Here is a 7348-nt window from a genome sequence, read left to right on the forward strand (position 1 = left end):
GACTACTTTAATTTCTCACAAGATCTGATTCCAGAATAGCTATGCTAAATTTGGTCACCCATGACAGCTGTCCAAGTTAGAGAAATACTGACCTCCAGAATTCTTTGGAGAACAAATTCAGATTTAATGCTGCCAATATTCCATGTTTCTTGGGAGAAATATGTTAGAATCTTTGATTTCACCTACAGGGATACTCAGCAAATATGAATAAACTCACTCATTTAAAAGTCTCTCATTTACTGTATATTCTCATTACTTTAAATTTTGATGATCTTGGATGACATTGGGCTGTTTCAGTACTTAATTTTTCATGGTTTCTCGAGACTTTCAAACAAAAGCAACTATACTTTTCAGGTGCAAATGACTGGTATGTTACAGCATAGACATAAATATCTTTACAATTGAGCATCTTTCCATATTTGCTTTGCTCATGGTTGTCCAGTAAATATTTTCTGAATAAAAGAGTGAATAGTTCTATAAATATTTTTCCATATCAATCAGCCAAAATGTGTTAAGGTCAGACTGTGACTTGGATAATTTTCAAACAACACACTTCCAATTCCAAAAAAAACCCCAAAAACTCCAAACAAAAAACAAACAAACAAAAAACCCCACCACTCAGCATTTTCAGCACACTGTTGCTCTGGTCCCTAGGTCTATGTTCTCTCACAGGCCAGCCCAGCTCCCAGGAATAGGCAGTAAAGTGACTGAGCCAGAGTCACCTCAGTGGCAGCTCAACCAAAGTCACCCATTAAAGGGGTACTGTGTCTCTCAGGTGCCAACTGGCCTTAGTATCCCCTCATCATTCAGCCATTGGCAGGGAGCAGCTTGCGGGAGGTGGGCTTTGGCACAAACCCCGTGATGGATTTCAGGATGCACAGCTGGGGCTCCTGGTCGGTTATCTGACCTGTAGTTCCAAGTCTGCCAAATGCATGCACAGGGCCTTCACAACCTGTCAGGCTGGACTTTCTACCAGCATCCAAAGCTTGGTCTGTACCCTAGGAGCTAGCCCTATCCTGGCAAGGATGCTATTTTACCTCCAGGTCCCAGCATCTCCCAGCATACCCAGGCTTTCTCACAGGTAGTGTGAATTCCCTCCTGGCATTTCTCAGGAATTTATGTTTCTAAAACCCAAATTCCATAAAAAAAAATTGTTGATAAAAAAAATCTTGTAGCAGCTTATGGTGAAAAAGAATATGGAAGTGAATATACGTATATTCATGTATGACTAAGGCACTGTGCTGTACACCAGAAACTGACACACTGTCAACTGACTATATGTCAATAAAAAAATTCAAATTTCAAGAAAAATTAGTTGAGACATCAAGGAAATAAGAAAAGGTGTTATAACTCCTCCGAGAATTAAGACTGAACAATGCACACAGAGACATAACCGGTCTGATGAAAGTCACGGACATAAAGTCAAAAGAGCAGGAAACTCTGACGCATGGAGTCAAAGAACAAGGGCTGCATTTCCGGAACTGGGACAGGAGCCCAGAAAAGAGGTCGTGAGCTAATCAGTCAGCCTTCCTTGCCCTTGCTACCATGCTATATATGTGTGTCCACTACAAATAAAGTAAATAACAATAAGTTTATATGCATAGTCTACTTTACACAAATAATGTAACTGGTGTTCAAAAAACGACAAGTTTTTGAAGCAAAATAAGTCCTTCAATTGGCAAGTTCCATGTATAACCTTGGGTAGCGTTGTTAATTTTATAAGGAGATCTGAATGTAAGGTTATTCAGATACTATCCAATAACATTTGCCAACATTTTCCAGCATTTTAGTATTTGTTATTGGTCACAGTTGTTTGTAAATAATGCTAACCTGAAAATTTTTTATGTATGAAACAATTTTTGATATCCATAATACTTACTAAAAAGCATGAAGAATGTTTGAAGTGTTTTAACAATAATGCATAACAGAGTGTAACTTATGAAACTCCCCAGAAGTCTAATTTCTCACCCTGAGTCCTGAAGACTGAAAACACAGAGGGAAAGCTTGGGAATTCTCCAGAACTGAGGAGAGAAAGGATGAGCCTGCTGCCTCCGCCTCAGCCAATCAGAACTCAGCTCTCTTAGGCAAGCGGAACTTGAGTCTCACTGCTCTGTGAACCTCCTTTAATGGCTCCTTCATAGTAAGGAAAATAATCATATCATATAGGCTTCAATTGTGAATCTTCTCATTTCAGAAAAAGATAATACAGTTTTCTTATAAATTATTTGTCCTGTATAGGGCTTGGCAACTACGTAGCTAAAATGGAAAGAGACGCAACTTCAGCAAGAGAAGCACATCATTTTACCTATGATACTGCTGCAGGGGGGTTCACACACTTGATCTTTGGTGAATGTGCCACCTCTCCAAAGAGCTATTCCTGATTCTACTGCAGTGTCTTAGTTTGCTTAGAATGCCCCAACAAAATATCATAGCCTGGGGGGCAGGGAGGGGGAGTGCTCAAACAACAGACATTGATTTCTCATAGTTTTGGAGGCTGGGAAGTTCAACATCAAGGTGTTGGCCAGTTTGGTTCCTGGGGAAGGCTCTCCTCCTGGCTTGCATCTTGCTGTGTCCTCACATGGCAGAGAGAGACAGAGAGACAGCAAGCTCTCTGGAGTCTCCTGTCATGAGAGTCCCTTTCTCATCATGGAGGCCCCAGCCCCATGATCTCATCTAACCCTAATGACCTCCTAAATCACCTCCCGTCTCAAATCCACCCACACTGGGGGTTATGGCTTGAACACATTAATTTGGAGGGGACACACAAACACTTTTAGTTCATAACATCCAGCATGGCTTCCCAAGACAGCATCAGATCATAAAGGAAGAGTTCAGTCCAGGAAGGGTGACTGGGCAGTTCTCAGCCCTTTTCTGAACCAGTCCCTTAGTGTCCTCCCGGGGTCCCTCTCTGGGATCTGGGCAGGCAGTGAAGGGGACCTGCACTTCCATGTATTGAGGACAGACCACACGCAGGGGCTCTGCAAACATCATCAACTGTCATCCTTCCAACATCCCTGGGGGGAGTTCTCTATTTTACAGATGAGAGACATTTGGGGTTCAAACAGTTTCAATGACTCATATGCCCATATCACTCAAAGAGTAAGGACTAGACCTAGTTTTTTAAAGACATATTGATACACCATAAAATTCACCCTTTTAAAGTGTACAGTTCAGTGTTTTTCAGAACATTCACAAGGTTGTATAACCATCACTACTATCAAATTCCAGAACATCTCATCACTCACCTCAAAAAAACACCCCATACCCTTTAGCAGTCATCCCTCATTCCCCTCTCCCCCAGAAACTGCTAATCTACTTTCTGTCTGTATGGAAATGCCTATTTTGGACATTTCATATAAATGTAGTCATATAATATGTGGTCTTTTATGTCTGGCTTCTTTTACTCAGCATAATATTTTCAAGGCTCATTCATGTTGTAGCATGAACCATTACTTCATTCTTCTTTATGGCTGAATAATATTCCATTTTATGGATTGAATACATTGTACCCTTCTTCAGTTGATAGACATTTGAATTGTTTCTACTTTGGGGCTGTTATGAATAATGCTGCTAAGAACATTCATGTACAAGCTTTTGTGTGGACATATGTTTTCACTTCTCTTGGGTATACAGTTAGGAGTTGAATTGCTGGGTCATATGGTAATGCTATCTTTAACTTTTTGAGGAACTGCCAATAGACCTAGTTTGGGACTGTCTAGTTTTGGTCTGTCTGGATTCTTCCCACCACATCAAGCAATTATCCCAATTCCTCTCAACCTTTGCTATACATTCCAAGCAACTGGGGACCTTTAAAATATACTGAAGCCCAGGTGTCCTCCTGCAAGAGAGTCTGACTTAATTGGTCTAAGGTCAGGCTCAGATACTGGTGTTTGTTTAAAGCTCTGAGTGGATTCTAGTAGGAGGCCAAGGTTGGGAACAATCATATTACCTTTACATATTCAGGTCTGTAGACTTTTCATCTAAGGTTGGCCTCCCTACCATTAATAAAGAGAAGTAACTGCCTAACCAGTCAGGGGAAGTGTTGCTTATCTCTTGAACACAACGTGATTTAAGAGAGCAAAGATGCACAGGTCCCTGAGAGAGAGGATCAGGCGTGTCTTGGAAGCGCTGTGAGACTGCAGCAGGCCAGAAGGCCCACTGGGGCCCAGAATACATCCATGGAAGTAAGGGCACAGCCCCCTCCCTGAGATCCAGGATGACACGGTTGTCTGTTATCTCCACTGCAGTAATGGCCACGATGGCCATTTTATAGACCAGAACTCTGAAGCCTGGAGAGTCAGAGCACATCACACAAGGTCCCCAGGTGGTAGAGCTGGGATCTGAACTGAGGGCATCCAGCTCCAGAGTCCTCAGTCATACCTGCTTTATGATACTGACTCTACGCTAATCAGCAACTTCAACAGTGATGAGGAATATTCCTTTACTTTAATTACTACAGGAATATCACCAAACACAGTACTCTACATGACCAAAACCAAAACACTCTGGTGAGCAACCAACCAAAGAGTTTGAAATTTGGCCAAAGGCACTAAGACAATAAATACTGATATCAGAAAATCTCAGACACTCTGGCTTCCAAACTTGTGGACCTGATCGTAGGGCACAAGATGTTTTCCCTCTGTACCCATGATGGACATATTTAATGTTTCTTTCCTGCTCTGATGATGCTCGAATAATGCACCACACACAATAACATCGCCCTGAATCTGGGAGGAGTCTGGAAGGTTGCAAAGCTTGCTAAAAGTTTACCAGCACAGTGCAGCCTGGGTTGCTGTCTCCTTCCCCAACCAAACCATATCAATTTCAAAACTGTCTCTCTCAGTAGCCTCTGGTTTTATTTAATTTACTGCACTTGGAATTTGATAAGTTCCTGGCTAGCTTTCGCATTCTTTCGCATCCTCGTAATTCACGTATTATCTTTCAGCTCTCGGTTCTTCGAATCTTCTAGTTACTCCTGGAGAAAAGCTGCTTTACCGTTTTATCCAGTTAATGCTTCCAAAACGTAGTCAGAGGCAAACACAGGGATATATCCTTACTCTGAAATGGCACTGTACTCCAGACACTCCTCAGTGTCTGACATTTGGGGAGGTCCAATTTTGTCCACGGGCTCCAGTAGGGATCTACAGATGAAAGAGAGTGTCCCCCTACAAGAGCTCATGTTTTTGTGGGAAGGACAGACAACAGCCAGTCACAAAATAATATAAGCATTCTGACAGAGGTATGTATGTGGTGTTGTCCATGCCCATGACTGAGGCGGCCAGCACAGACTGTGGAAGCCGAGGAAGTTTTTAAACTGATGGTTGTAGAACATGATAAGTAACAAAGAGGGACAACCATATTGCAGGAGGCAGGAAGGCATCCCCAAAGCATCCTCTATGAGATATAGATGTGATTCAAGCATAGATTTGGAGGTGTAGAGTGAAGAGACATGAAAACATTTAAACCTTATATGGTCTTAATATACACCATGAAGAGTTCTTCCTGCTTAGTAACTCTTGGGAATCCTCACAGCCCTCGAGAGGTAGGTATTACTATTTACCCACTTTAGAGATGAGGAAACTAAGGCAGAGAGCAGTCACAGTGCCCAAGAAGGGATGAAACCAGGATTCAAACCCATGTAGCCTGGCATCAGAGTCCATGGTTTAATTCTAACAGGCTGGTGTGGAGAGCACGTGTCAAATCCCGAATGATGCAGCCATCCCATTCATTCGTTCATTTGTTCATTCATTCACTGAACACATATTCACAGAATGCTACTATACGCCAGGCCTGATGACAGGTTTGAGGACAAGAGACAAGGCCCTTGCATCCTACCCTCAAGGCAACAGTGCAGGCAGGACACTGGGTGGGTTGCCATTGAATTAAGATGCAATAGCAAAATAAGACGACACTGCCTTCTGAGTACTGGAGTCTAACAGGAAGAAATTTTATAGCATTTGCTATAAAACAGGAAATACTCCAGCAAATAAATTCAGTCAAAATCATGAAAAGAAAGTTTAGGCGCAGCACTGGATCTAATCGAGGTAAATCTCATAATGCATAAGTGGGCAAAGCCTGGTAAAGCACACACTGTTACACACAGAAGAGAAGGAAGACCATCCAGAAAGATTCAATGCCAGTGTAAAGGGAAGACAAGTTGGTATAAAGGGGAACACACAGCAGAGGCAGGGCAGGCTTGCTGGGCTGGTAAGCGGCACCTGCGGCACCCTGAACATCACTCTACCCAAATCCATCGTGGCTTCCCTTGGAACACTCAAGGATGTTGCCGGCACGTCCTAGCGCCTGGACATAAGCCTTAAAACCTTTCTGGCTGACCGAGAGGAGCACTGACCTAAAGGAATAGAGTTCTCAATCCTCCCGGGAACACACCCAATTAGAATAGTCTGGTCTCAAGTGATAATGACTTCAGCAGACTGGGCACAAAACGCAGGATCCCATCAACTCCCCACTGACTGACTTGCCCCAAGGTGAATACCCCCACCTCCCGCGCCTCCTCCAGAACTTCAAAGTGACAAGATTGGGCAAACTACTGGCCTTAGAAAGTTTTCCTCCAAAACTCCATCTTGAACCGAAGAAGGGACAACACTTTGGAGAGCTCTTTCCAAAGCAGATTTTTCTGCTTGACCAAAGGTATAATTTTTCCTCCAGGAAGTTAAGGCACCTCATGCTGGTGTAATTGAGTTTCCCTGGGAAGAAGCTGCTGCCCCCTGGGTGGTCACTGCTGCTGAAAAATTAAACGCAGATGTTTGGCGGGTCGCCTCCCCAAGCATCCTGCTCTTTGTGTTTTTCCTCTTAGAGAGATGGGAGTGGGTTCAGGACGTCCCTAATGCTGGGCCCACGTACTCATCAACAATGTGTCCGGCAGTTGGCTGTTATACAAACCTCTGAAATTAATCATCCAGAGACTCCATCAGTCACCTCCCATGCTGTTTACCCCTTTTCCCAGCCACTGTCCTAGCCATGGACACAGCAGTTGTATCCCTTCTTATTTGAGGAATGATCACGGGAAAACTCACAGATTTGTGAGATGTGGATTTTTAAAGCTGTGTTTTTATTTTAGAAACAAATGTCAATGATTTTAACCTTTCAAATGAAGGGAGAAAGGGCAGTGGTTGCTTTCCTAACATGGCACTACTAGGTGAGGATAATGGACATGGATTTGCTAGTGCATTCACCTATGAATAGCAGTTTTTGAAAAAATTATGAGTAGAGAAAGGAATAGGTTAAACTTTTAAACTCGACTTCACAAATATCCATCCTACTCTTTTCTCCTATTACAAAAACATATTTACTCCAATCCGCCTCCAGCTACTCCGTCCTTTATTTC

The sequence above is a fragment of the Camelus ferus genome, chromosome X (assembly GCF_009834535.1).
Source record: "Camelus ferus isolate YT-003-E chromosome X, BCGSAC_Cfer_1.0, whole genome shotgun sequence".
NCBI lineage: Eukaryota > Metazoa > Chordata > Mammalia > Artiodactyla > Camelidae > Camelus > Camelus ferus.